This window comes from Euprymna scolopes, chromosome 13 (genome assembly GCF_053919585.1).
Source record: "Euprymna scolopes isolate OS-2025 chromosome 13, ASM5391958v1, whole genome shotgun sequence".
NCBI lineage: Eukaryota > Metazoa > Mollusca > Cephalopoda > Sepiida > Sepiolidae > Euprymna > Euprymna scolopes.
The window spans coordinates 140539346-140552927 of NC_136494.1; positions in this window are offsets into that span (position 1 = coordinate 140539346).

Here is a 13582-nt window from a genome sequence, read left to right on the forward strand (position 1 = left end):
GCCCGGAGTCCACTCGAGGATAAGGTTTAATTGTTATACACTAATGGTAGCTTGACTGTTATTAGAAATCGAACCCCTGACTTTGTGTATTACAGTTCGGCGTCTTAACCCATGACTCTATGAAGTCCTGGACAAATTTACTATTTAGTCTATATGCATGTATAAAAATTGTTGAATAAATGACGAGAAAGCCACAGTAACAATTAAATAAATATGTAAAATAAAAATATATAAAAGAGGTAATTGAACATTATCTTTGTTCATGGCAATACTAGTTGTGAACAACCATCCGCTCCGGGTGTTTATCTCCGACTCCCTCGTAAACGGTCTCTCGTTACTCGGAAGGTGTTACTTCTTAGGAACAAGGATCAATCATTAGTGGATCGATTATCTGTCTTTTCCGAACCGACATTCTTAGTCCAGCTACAAATTTGGGGAGTTTCTAGATCAAATGTATCGAAAATAATATCGATCAATTCTTCCTCCAACTTTCCTTTGTGTTAGGGGCTGACCAATTACTGGTGCTCACTGTCAAGAGTATTCTGGCCTTTTATAACCAATCCAGTTCCTGATAGATTTTCTCAGTTGTCGTGACGGGACGTTTCGTTTCTTCTTGAAAACGGGTAGACCGTTTTTCATCAGTTAAAATCTGGCTATAGCCTTGATACATATTACGAGCCCCAATGAGAAAACTTTTGTGATTTTTTCCTTGAACTCCTCTTCAAGTAATAGTGCCTCTGTAGACGACTTTTCTATTACATGGCAAAATTTGTTCATAGGTTTGTCCAACAATTAAAATCGTTCCATCCAATCCGTCCCGAAGAGGTTTTCTTATGCGCATACATTTTTACATTTTTTTAGTGCATTTTAACGTTTAAGGGAGTGTCAGTTCTCCCTAAAATGTAACTTTATCGTGCGTGAATGCTCGAGCTTACTTATGTTTCTTACGCATGGTTGGTTTCTTCAACATTTTTCATGTCTGTAGGTTGATAATTGACAGGTCTGGATCAGAGTGCAATTGTAACTCCACTTATCATTAGCCTTTAATGGTTATATTTTTAGTTATTTTGAGGGGAAAATAAATTGTTAAAAAATCATTTATTCGGTGCTGTTCCATGAAGAGAAATACTTAAATATTTTAAGAAATGTAAGGGGTGGACTCACTTTTGTGATACACTATATACTGTATACTTATGCTATGACATCTTTGTGAACAAAAAAACAGACATGAACAAGGAATTATCATAATAGATATATACAAATGCATTCTCGGGTATGTACATTTAGTAAAATATCATGCTCCAAAAGTAATGCATCCAACATTTCAACTAACATGTTAAATGACCACGAAGATGGGAATATTACGACTAAAACAAGCGGCATTTTATGCTAAAGACTATTTTCCATATAGTCAGCACTCTTATCAATGCACGTTTGTTAAAGATAAATGATGGCTGCGCATGGATGTTCAGAGTCTTACACCGGCAATATCTGCAACAAAACATTGAACTATTAAGTCATGAATGAATAAGGCATGTTATTATAGCAATGCTATTTGCAATCGCATTCAAGCGGAAAATATTAGTACGCATTACTTTTGGAGCATCCGTCTTACTTTGATATCTATATATTTTATTATGAAATTGTGAAAAAATAGATGGAAATAGAGGCAACCTACTGTTGCCTTACATATATATACACCCATAAAACTATCACATAATTTGACAACTTCACTAAAAGCTAACAGCTACAAAAGGTAAGCGGAATCACAATGATAAATATGATCACTTGATTGAGAACTCAATTTGTCTAGACAAAACTAATGCGTCATTTTATTTGAATGATTTTTCTAAGATTAAATTATATAAAGTCATAATTATATATCGCATCAAAAAGTTGAATAGTAAGTAAATTATTTTCAATATACCTGATTTGGATCTTAAAATATACTAAATAAAATAATATTTTCACTTTTAAAATTACTTTATTTATCTTGGGACCAAATGAGGCTAATAAGTAACGATATTTTATAGACAGGAAAATATGTAAATTTTAAAGCTTTTCCAGTTACTTACGTTTACAGAATACTCTACAGCATCAACCGGCAGTATTTTATTGCCCAGACTTCCAACCCGTGGGACCTTAATAAGTGATAGATGCTTAATATCTTACCTGGGTTCAAGGCGGTGACCAAACCCCACTTGCGGTCTGGGCAACCATGATATACCTAGGTCTAATTTTTTTACTCGGTCCCTCTATAGCAACCCCAATGCCGGATTGTTATTCTCATTCTTCAATTAATATACGATCCATATAGAAGGAATTTTATTCATCTCTGAAGGGATTAAATAAATTAAAAGTAAAACGCCTTTAAAACATTGATTTCAATTTCTTTTTTAAACGTTTATATTGGCTCTATATTACACTGACATGTCATACTAAAGATGTAGCACAGAAATAACTCGATGATTTACGTACCACACATAGAGACACGCACATTTTATATATAAATATATGTATGTATATATTAATATATATATGTGTGTGTGTGTGTGTGTGTGTGTGTGTGTGTAATGCTGAACCTGATTACGATTCTGATTGGTGTAAACTCATAGAAATATCTGTCATCCTTTTTGTCTAGGAATAAGAGAAAAAAGGTACGCACAAAAGTGGCACCATAAAATTTGCCAACACACTGTTGAAATTCGTGCGATGAAAACTACTAGATATGAAGTAAACGCGCCGATGTCGTCAGTTCACATAGTTGATCACAAAACGATTTGTGTTCTACGACATAAGTCCTGGAACAATTAAATGTCATGTGTGATCCTAAAGTCTGGGATGGTATCTAATAGCATAAAGTAAAATCCAAATGATTCCCGGTCGTCAATCGTCGGACAAAAGTTCGGAATTTTATGTTGATACTTGTATCGAAAGAGTTGAACACTCTGGTGAAATTTTTCTGCTTTTCATATTAAATCTTTTAAGGTTCCATGGTCTAGTTCTTTAAACATTTCTCCTCAGTCTTTAATATTTTTGTTACAATAGAGAATGTACTGTTACAATACTGAACACACACACACACACACACACACACACACACACACACACACACATATATATATATACACACATGTATATTTATATAAATATATATATATAAAAGGACAATACGTATTGTAGATACTGTTCTCTAATACGATTATATTCTTATGCATATATATATATATATATATATATATATATATATATATATACACGTCGCATTGTTTCGTTCGTCTATATGACTATTAATGCGGATCTTTCTTCTTTCTCTGTCATTAAAGCCATTGTATTAAAGTTTCCTCTTTCTCTATTAACTGAATGGTGATCATTAATCCGAAATTCAAGTTTGTGGTGTCCGTAGACAAAACAGTTGCCCTCAGGTTAGCCGTCGTTCAATTTTTACAATGCTCTAATGGGTGAAAGATTTTTATATGACTCTTCATAATTCTTTTCCCTTTCATTCATGCTAAACCATTTTTTGTTCTTTTTACTTGTGAGCCTCTTCGCTTTTTGTCTTTCATTTCTCTATTTAGTCGAAAACATAACGAAATGCAAGCGTAGCTCGTTTTCATGATCCCCTTCATCTATTCAGCTTTGTAAAGTGTACTCAGGTTCGACTTCTCCGTTTCGCTAGAATATTTCATTCGTAAACATTATTCTTAAGACAACGAGACTTTGTAAAATATCGAAAACGGCACAGTCCGTGATTTTTTCACAGTTATTTAACCCCAAACAAGGTAAAGTGATGCTGGCATATAACAGGGGTGTCGGTTGACACACTATACCTGGGCTTCTGCATGTCAGTACAACCAGAAAAACAAAAACAGACAGAGATTTCCAAATCAAGCAGTTCAAGGGGGAAAACTATTAGAGTAGAAGTTTTACCGGTATCTTTCAATCTTTATTTGCAGTTTAGGGGTGTTTTTTTTAGCTTGTCGAATTATATACTTGTATTTATATTGAGGAGTTCAAGTTCTTTGAGTTCGTCGGAGCACATGTTATTAAAGTACTTGTAAAAAGATGTAGGGCCACGACATTTGGGTGATAAGACATGAGTTGGATTTGATTGATATCGATGGACCCATTAGGTGGGAGGCTCTTTTATGGACTCTGGTGAAGAGAAAGAGAGACTAGTGGCTGATACCCCAGCCCGAATGTAGCAGCGATACTCTATGAATAGGTGAATGGTGGTCTCGTAGAAAAGACAGATACGCTCAAATGTTAGCAACGGTTTAGCACGATGCAGAGAACCCATCGTCTTTACAATTTCCTTAATGTGTTTGCGCCATTTATTGTTATTTACACTGGCTTGCAGGCTTTCACTGGCCATAGTGCTAGTTTGGGGAAATAACATGCACATAGTGTTTGAATGTAAAATAAATAAATAAATAAAAATAAATACAATGCGTAAATCAGTATTATAAAAAAAAATTACGAAAAAGGTCCATTAGAATAATAATGGACAGAAAAAAGGAGTTGTTGATGTTAGAGATTCTCACTTTATATAGACTGTTTAAATACGGCTTTAAGGATAAACTTCACGAACATCCGTCCCTTAAGAACGACGTTCGGAATAAACCCTCACGCATCCCCATGTAAAAAAAAGGTTTCGGAGTATAAAACCTCTTTGTGTGGGATGAGGGTTAAATGTCCCCATAAATTTAGCCGTGATAATCGTTGTCAGCATACCAACTAGCAAATGGCAAAAAAAAAAAAAAAAAAATGGGGCATGGCAGCGTCAGTATAAGAGAAGTGGATTTGTCTATCCCGCGTGCGTAAAAACCTGGAAGCCAGTGAATTAAAGTGCATGACACAGGTCTTTATATCTCTATAAAGAACTGTCCGCGCAAAATTTGAATGAGATTTTCTTAATAAGCATAGTCGAATACTTACAAAAGTGGTCATTCTAAAGAAAATTGTAGAGGTGGGATTAATGAACAAATTTACACCCACCCATACTAAAGTTTATCCGTGCACAATGTGGAGAATCCAGTAGATGATATTGCTGAAAAATATATTTTTATTTCGGCGACGATCATAATATATTACGCAGGTTTAAGTTTTTTTTGACAAGATGGTCACAGCCTATCAAGGCGCGGAAGCCACTCAGGGATAAGGGTTATTGCATGTACAGTACGTTAGTGTGAAGATTTAATAAAGTGTCTACTTAAGGGGGCGGTTCATCAGGATTTTGTTTACGTTGGATGTGAAGACATCAACGTTGTAGTAAGGTGGGAAGCAGGTAGACGGAACAGAGTTCCACAGGCGTGTGGTACTAAGAAAGAAGCTTTGTTCATGGAACTTACGTTTTGATTTAGGTAGAGATAAAGAGTGGGGGAAATTTTTGACAGTGGTTTCAACTAGACGGGTGTTTTTCGTAAAAGATTGGCGAGGGGGCAGAGATTGGAGCTGAGACGAGCACCTGCCAGGAAAATAAGGATAAAACAAAGATAGGCTCGCAACATCTCTTCTGTGGGAGAGAGGTTGTAGGGAAGAGAAAAGGGCATCCACCACTAAGCCACGAAGTCTATTTTGTAGCCTGTCAAAGCAGGATAGGCTGTTTTTAGCAGCTCTTGCACAGATATTGTAGCAGTAGCCCATCCTTGAACGTACTTGGCTTTTATATAAATAGAGAATTGCATCAGTAGTGAGATATCTTCTGGAGCGGTAGAAGGATTCCACCATCTTTCCAGCGACCTTGGCAAAAGACTTGATGTACGTGTTCCATTTCAGATCAGGAGTAAAGGTCAAGCCCAGAAACTTGTCAAAACATGGGGCTTCTCCAAGACGAGAGCCATCCATTTCAATTGATGCCAGATGGGGATCAGAGCGTTGATGATGTAAGGATAGGAGTTTTTTTTAGATGCATTAAAGGTAACCATCCACGTCTTCCCCCACTGAACCACGCGCTCGAGATCAGAGGAGAGAGAATCAGAGAGAACTTTGTCATTTACAGCCTTTGATGTGTTGCCGTCGATGGTCGTGTCATCAGCATAAATGTCAATGAATGATTTAAGTATGTGTTTAGGGAGATCATTGATGTAGATCAGAAAGAGAGTTTTGCCCAGAATCGACCCCTGAGGCATTCCAGCATTAATACTGCAGGCCTCTGATTTTTGTCCATCGATCACTACTCAGGCAGAAATGATTTAATGATAGACAAAATATTTCCAGTTATACCGTAGCTGGAAATCTTGTGAAATAGACCTTTATGCCATACTTGGTCAAAGACCTTTGATATGTCAAGAGCAATTGCCCTAGAAAGGAAACCTTTGTCAAGAGATTCACTAATCCTCTAAGATATAAGCGTTAGCACATCTGCGGTAAATCTTGAAGAACGGAAACCATATTACGTGTCACTAATTTCTGTTGGGGTTGTTGACTATTTCTCTATTTAATATGGATTCCAGCAACTTACCCATGACGCACATGAGACTTATTGGTCTGGACTTAGAGGGAGATGACTTATCACCTGAATTCATAAATACATGGCATACTGATGAGGTTTTCCAGTGTGTTGGAAAGCACTTCTCCTTAAGGCAACGCTTAAACAGTTTCGTAAGTGTGGGGGCAAATTCTGGTGAAGCTTTTTTAACACTATAATTGGGATGCCGTCGGGGCCGGTTGCTTTACTGGAATCAAGGTTCTTGTTTAGCTTGGCGAAGTAAAGTATATTTAAATAGAGTATATATAGATGTGTATATATATATTTATTTATATATATATGTGTGTATGTGTGTATGCGTGTGTGTGTGTGTATAAAGTAGGAATTTACACCTAATAAGTACAGTTTTTCTCGCTCTGACATTGATATCAATGCCTACTTTTCTTATTTAAAATTAATAAAATGAAATTTTAATCTGGGCCGTCATGCATATGAGTGCGAGTACATGAAGTTTAACTACTTTTCATATTCTTTTGAAAAACAATCGGTAATTGACTATTTATTAATTTTTAAGATGTGTTTCTATTTCCAAATAAGCTGAATTATATTTATGCATCATTATATTTTACTATATGCATTTACTTACTATTTTCTTGCTTTTTCCTGAATGTGCAGATACCGGCCATCCTCTCCCCTTAAATAATTTTTATTTTATTTTTATATTTTATTCCATATTTTATATTTTATTTTTTTATTTTTTATTTATTCTTTATTTATTATTTATTATCTATTTATTTATTAATTTATTTATTTTCCATTTAGTGTCTTCTAACAACTCTTGCTGACATTTTTTGAAGTGATGACCTGTACATTTCAGTTGACCTATATCATTTTGCCCTATATATTTTTTCGCGCCTTTAACATTTCCTGTCTGGGTAATTTTGACATATGTTTCCTTTTAATTTTTTATTTTATATTTAACTTTATCATCATTTTTTCTCTCTTCTTTTTCTTCCCTGATCTTTCTTATTTATATTTATGTCTCAAAAGTTGAGTGAAAACATATCTTATTTTTCTTTTATTAATATTATTGGAATCTTTTCTTTTTTTCCTTGTAGACATTTTTGGGAATTAGTCCATGGATTTCTGCCTTTGGATTATTATGGCCCATCTTCTTCCAATTACGGGATTTCCTTGGATTTTACTTGTACAAATGGAAATTCTTTTAACTTTATTGAAGTTATACATTTGGATTTTACCGTCACTAGATTTTTTATCTTCCATCAGACTATCCATTCATGTGTAATCACCTTTTTCTTCAACATATTCCCTCTGCTTCACTTTTTTGTTTTCAAGTAAGATCTTTGACTTACTTTTTGTTTCATCAAATACTTCTTCATGCAAAATCCGATCCCGCATTTTGCTAATTCTTACCGTCTGATGAGAAGGAAAGTATTTCTTCGAAACTCCGCGGATTAAGGACTATCCACTTATCTAGTGTTTCCCTTTCAGATTAAATATGTTTTTAACTCATTTCAAAGTGTTTTTTAACATATTTTATTAACTGTTTGTTCATATATATATATGCCGATTATTTCTATTATTGAACATTCTAGCAGTTAAAATTGTTACAAAATCGTATAATAATAATGCGTTCTGTCAAGAAAGAAACCACTTGCCTTTAACTTTTGATATCGTATAACAACAAGTCCATGTAGTCAATTGTGAAAACTATTGGGTATTTCAATGATTGGCCAATGTCTTTGTCTTTTTTCCTCACTCACAATGGCGGACGTGGCAAAATAAATCTCGTTTATAGAAGGATGACACACACGTTTAATGCATTTAAATCGGTTTCCTGTGATGAAAGGCATCAATTAGATGATCACAGTTTGACCATTGACACATCAAAGACGACAATGATTGAGAAAACGTCGTCCTGGAATAGAATGGCGCTTTGTTTGGTAGCCAATTCTTTTCCTAGTCGCCAGGCCCCATTACCAAGAAGTCATTTATCGTCGGAGGGGAGCGGATAGAGAGAATAAACTTAAATGGCGTACAATACAAGTTTTTGATTAACACTAAGTTATCGGTTGAAATCAATTCAATCAATCAACAAGCCTGTTTTAACATACGATGACGCGCCTCGTCTTTACAGAGTTTTGATTTGTTTATTTTCCGTTTTAAACACGGGTTACCGGAACCGGAAGTCCATTAGGTTGCCCACGCAATCTCTTAACCAAGGATTAAAAAACGCTTTAGGGGGTTCGTTCAAGATCATCCAGCGATTTTCCGTCTTCTATTCATTACCTATTATACACATAAAAACCTGGGTTTTTATGACCGCTGTTCGCAAATTACTCGATATGGATATATTTCTAGTCAGAACGACGGCGAAGGACGGTCGAACTGGCCAGTCTAATTTTTCAAACGCTTTCCTGCTGTTAGTCGCAGAGGGGTTCAAGGTTGGCTTTACTCTGGACGACCGTGATGGCAGTGGCCTCGATTTTGGTTCTTTGACTTTCCATAAAGATGGAACGGAGGAGAAGGAAGCACGACGGCTGTCGATGTTGCCTTGTTAAATGATAAAACAGTCGATCTAAAATGAAGTGGACCTCTCGATGGGACACCTACTGCTTTAAATGGCCATATTAGTTGTTTATAAGTGAACACTGGACGAGAATTTCTGTTTCCTTTGAAATATCAACCCAGCTTCTTCCCATCGGACGTCGTCCTGCCTGAATTTCTGTTCCAACATTCGGGAATTGTGTTTTCGTATTTTGATGCGATTCTGTATTCTGTTTCTGCGGCTTTCACGGTCGTAGGAATAAATTCTAACTGATTAAGTTACTCGTATTTCCCTGTTTATGCTTATTCTCCGACGAAAGTATGAGCCTCATGCTTGTTCCTCCAAAGAATTAACATAATAAAAACAATAAAAATCGTAATAATATTAATAAATAAGTAAATAGAGGAAAGTTATATTAGGGAGTTTGGTAAACAGGAAATAAAACCGATTCAAGAGAAAGTATAAATAATAATAATAATAATAATAATAATAATAATAATAATAATAATAATAATAATAATAATAAGTAGACACCATCAAAGCAACAAAAATGAAAATGGGGAATTGGAAAGAAATACCCCGGGAGAACAAGAAAAATCCCGGAAGCAGAAACCTAATAAAAAGTATAAATACATGGGCAGTAAGATACTCTGGACCGTTTATAGGGTGGACAAAAGAAGAACTGAGACAGCTCGATCAGAAGACCAGGAAACTCATGTTCATGGGTGATATTGGCAGACTCTACGTGAAAATGAAAGATGGCGGGAGAGGACTTATCTGCATAGAAGACTGTGTGAAGGACACGAAAAAAAAAACTAGAAAATACATAATGCAAAATATTGAAAGGATAATTATGGCAGCGACAGACACTCAAAAAATTTTGTAAAACCCCAGAAAACATCAAGACAAATGACAAAACAAGAAAATAAAAATAGGAAGAGAAACAACTACACGGAATATTCATAAGTATGACAAAAGATGAGAATAGCGAAAAAACTTTAACGTGGACGTGAAAAGAAAATGTAAACCAAGAAACTAAATCCCTAATAACTGCTGCACCTTATAACTCGATAAGAACAAACCTTATCAAAGCAAAGATCGATAAAACACAAGAAAACAGCAAATACAGACTATGTGGACAAAGAGACGAAACGATAAACCATATGGTAAATGAGTGCATCAAACTGGGCCAGAGGAATACAAAAAAAAGCACAACCAAGTGGGGAGGGCAGTAGACTGGAAATTATGCTAACAACTGCATTTTAAACGTACAGACAAATCGTACAAGATTAAGCCCGCAACAGTACTTGAAAACGAGAACCACAAAATCCTATGGGACATAAACATACAGACGGACAAACCCATCCAAACAAGACAACCAGATTAATTTTATTTTTATTTCGGACTATTAGTCTCATCTTTATTAGTTGTTGTTTTTGGATCTTTTTTATTGGTTCACAACGTTTCGGCCAACGTCCTCTGGCCTTCGTCAGGTGGTAACCGCGACGGATAGGAACTTCGAATCTCCTAACTGCATTCTCAGCCATCACTGCCATCCGTAGTTGTTGTCGTCTCACCACATTTTTGACCAATTAACCTCTGGCACGCTTTGGGTGGGATTGAAACCGCTATCGGAAGATTGCATCTAATAGTATGGTTTGGGACACATCGTCCACATTGTATAGACAATTTACTGAAGGCTGGAATAACAATGGCACAGGAAAAATTAGAAATATTTTATCTAATATGCGGGAATGTTTTTTATCAAGTACTGACCACCACTGGAGGTTGTTACGGATAATGGGGTTGAGAGCTAGTTATTTATTTTGGGAGCATGAAATGGACTGTGCTTGTGGTTTGCAACGTAGGAGGAGGGGAGGAGAGAAAAGAGGTTGGAAGAGAAGTCATCAAAGATCTGATTGAACATTTGTGGTGTTCCCTGAAAGCTGAGTGACAACAACTCTCCCCAGACGTCCAGGACTCTCCGCCTTCTTCGATAGAATTTTCCAAATAATTTGCGTTATCGCAACAGCCTCTCACCATTGATTTCTCGCTGTCAGGGGCTATTGACGTAGACTGGAATTTGAGTGGCACTAAAGCTCCCCAAGTTCCAGTTCTTTTTGTCGCTTGTCCAGCAGAGGTCTAGTCAGCTTTCTCTCCTCGGTCTTTCAATCTTCCTTGACCATTCTCGGCTATTTGGTATCACCCTTCTTAGGGGGGGGGGCGATCATTAAACAATGAGAGCGGATGCGGATGTAGAACTTGTTAATATGCGGTTTCAGTGTTTTTCATTTCCTGTAACGCTTCTTCTTGTGTTGCCCCTGCTGCAGTTTGTTTGGTTCACGCATGTGTATTATTCTCCGCATTAAAGGTTTTCCTTAATATTTCAGCCGTTTTCATTGCCGTTAGTCGTTGTGTCTTTACACGTATTCCTCTGATTCCAATTTCTCCCATTCTTTTTTCAAAGTTTTTTCGGAATTGTTCCTAGTGCCCTACTATTATAGGTATTATTTTGATTTTCTTCATCATCCAAATCGCTTTGGCAACTCTGTGGATTTGCTCCGTTTCTCCTTTTCTTTCATACTCACACATACGATTTGACAATATTTTTTTTTCTTTTTAATTATTACGACATCTGGTTGTCTTATATATATATTATTCCTTAATTGGAATTCATTTTTTGAGATGAGCATTATTTATTTTTTATTTCGGACTATTAGTCTCATCTTTATTAGTTGTTGTTTTTGGATCTTTTTTATTGGTTCACAACGTTTAGGCCAACTTCCTCTGGCCTTCGTCAGGTGGTAACCGCGACGGATAAAAAATAAAATTAATATATAATGCTCATCTCAAAAAATGAATTCCAATTAAGGAATAATATATGTATGTATATATATATATATATATATATATATATATATATATATATATATATATATATATATATATATATATATATATATATATATATATACCAATCGGTACGGACCCGACTATGGAAGATCAGATAATAGATAAACGTGGATTTATAAGATCAAAGAATCCAACCTTGATCGCCCTTCGGGGCCCGTGGCGCAGTTGATAGAGACGTTGAATTTCTACGGTTCCAGATGAACATTGTCTGAAGATAGCGTCTATATATATATATTAATAATAATAATAACAACCACAAAAATAATAATAATAATAATAATAATAACAAAAAAAGCAATATTAATAATAATAATAATAACAATAACAATAATAACAACAATAATAATAATAATAATAATAACAACAACAGCAATAATAACAATAATAATAATAATAATAATAATAATAATAATAATAATAATAATAATAATGATAATAATGATAAAATTTTAAAAATACTTTATAAATAATAACAAAACGATACAAACATTGCTTATGATAATAAGTATGCAGTAGGAAATGAATAGACTTAGTAAAAATATATTGAGCAAGAAAAAAAAAAGAAGATAATCCTACAAATAAAAGAATGACTTTTATTACCAAACTCATAAGATTAATTGTTCCATATACTTTTTCCCTCGTTTTATTTAATTTTCTCATCTGTTTACTTTTTCTTTTTATATATATTATTCCCCCCCTTTTTTGTATTAAATAATTATTTTTATCTGTTCTCCCGATTGTACTTTTTCGTGAACTTTTTTCTTCTTGTTATTATTACTATACTTCTTTTATTACTTCTTTTGTCACTACTTTGTTCATTTTTATTATTTATTCACTTAATTCAGCTTTTTTCTCCCTTTCCTCACCGTCTTCTTCATCTACTTCTCTTCCAACCTCTTTTCTCTCCTCCCCTCCTCCTACGTTGCAAACCACAAGCACAGTCCATTTCATGCTCCCAAAATAAATAACTAGCTCTCAGCCCCATTATCCGTAACAACCTCCAGTGGTGGTCAGTACGATAAAAAACATTCCCGCATATTAGATAAAATATTTCTAATTTTTCCTGTGCCATTGTTATTCCAGCCTTCAGTAAATTGTCTATACAATGTGGACGATGTCTCCCAAACCATACTATTAGATGCAATTCACTCTCGAATAAAATACCAGTTGGCAACGTAGCCAAACACGGTCAATGTAAAGTAAAGATCTTAATGCCGAAATTAGAAGTTGCTATTTGCCGTTCCTCCCAAAGGGGGGTAAAGAACAAGATGTTTACCCTGTTAGAAAAATGACCACCACAATTTATCGCCATTTTTAATTTGATAATTGTACGCAAAGATTGCAATACGCAGAATAATTCTGAAGAAATAGCATCATATGAATGGAGTAAATATTACTGTATTTAGTTGAAATAAAGTTGAATCAGATTCTGAATAGATAATGCATTGCCAAAAAATGTGTACAAAGGAATAGAGAATTGGAATTGGCATGATATATGTATATTTTTGAGATGAGGATTTATAATTATTTTGTCTATTATTTGGACTATATTCTCATCTTGGTTGTTTATTTTTTCTTTATAACGTTTCGGTCGATGTAACCTCCGACCATCTTCAGGTGCATTCAGATTGGATGTTATTGGTGAATAGTGAAAAAAGGTTTGGTTTATT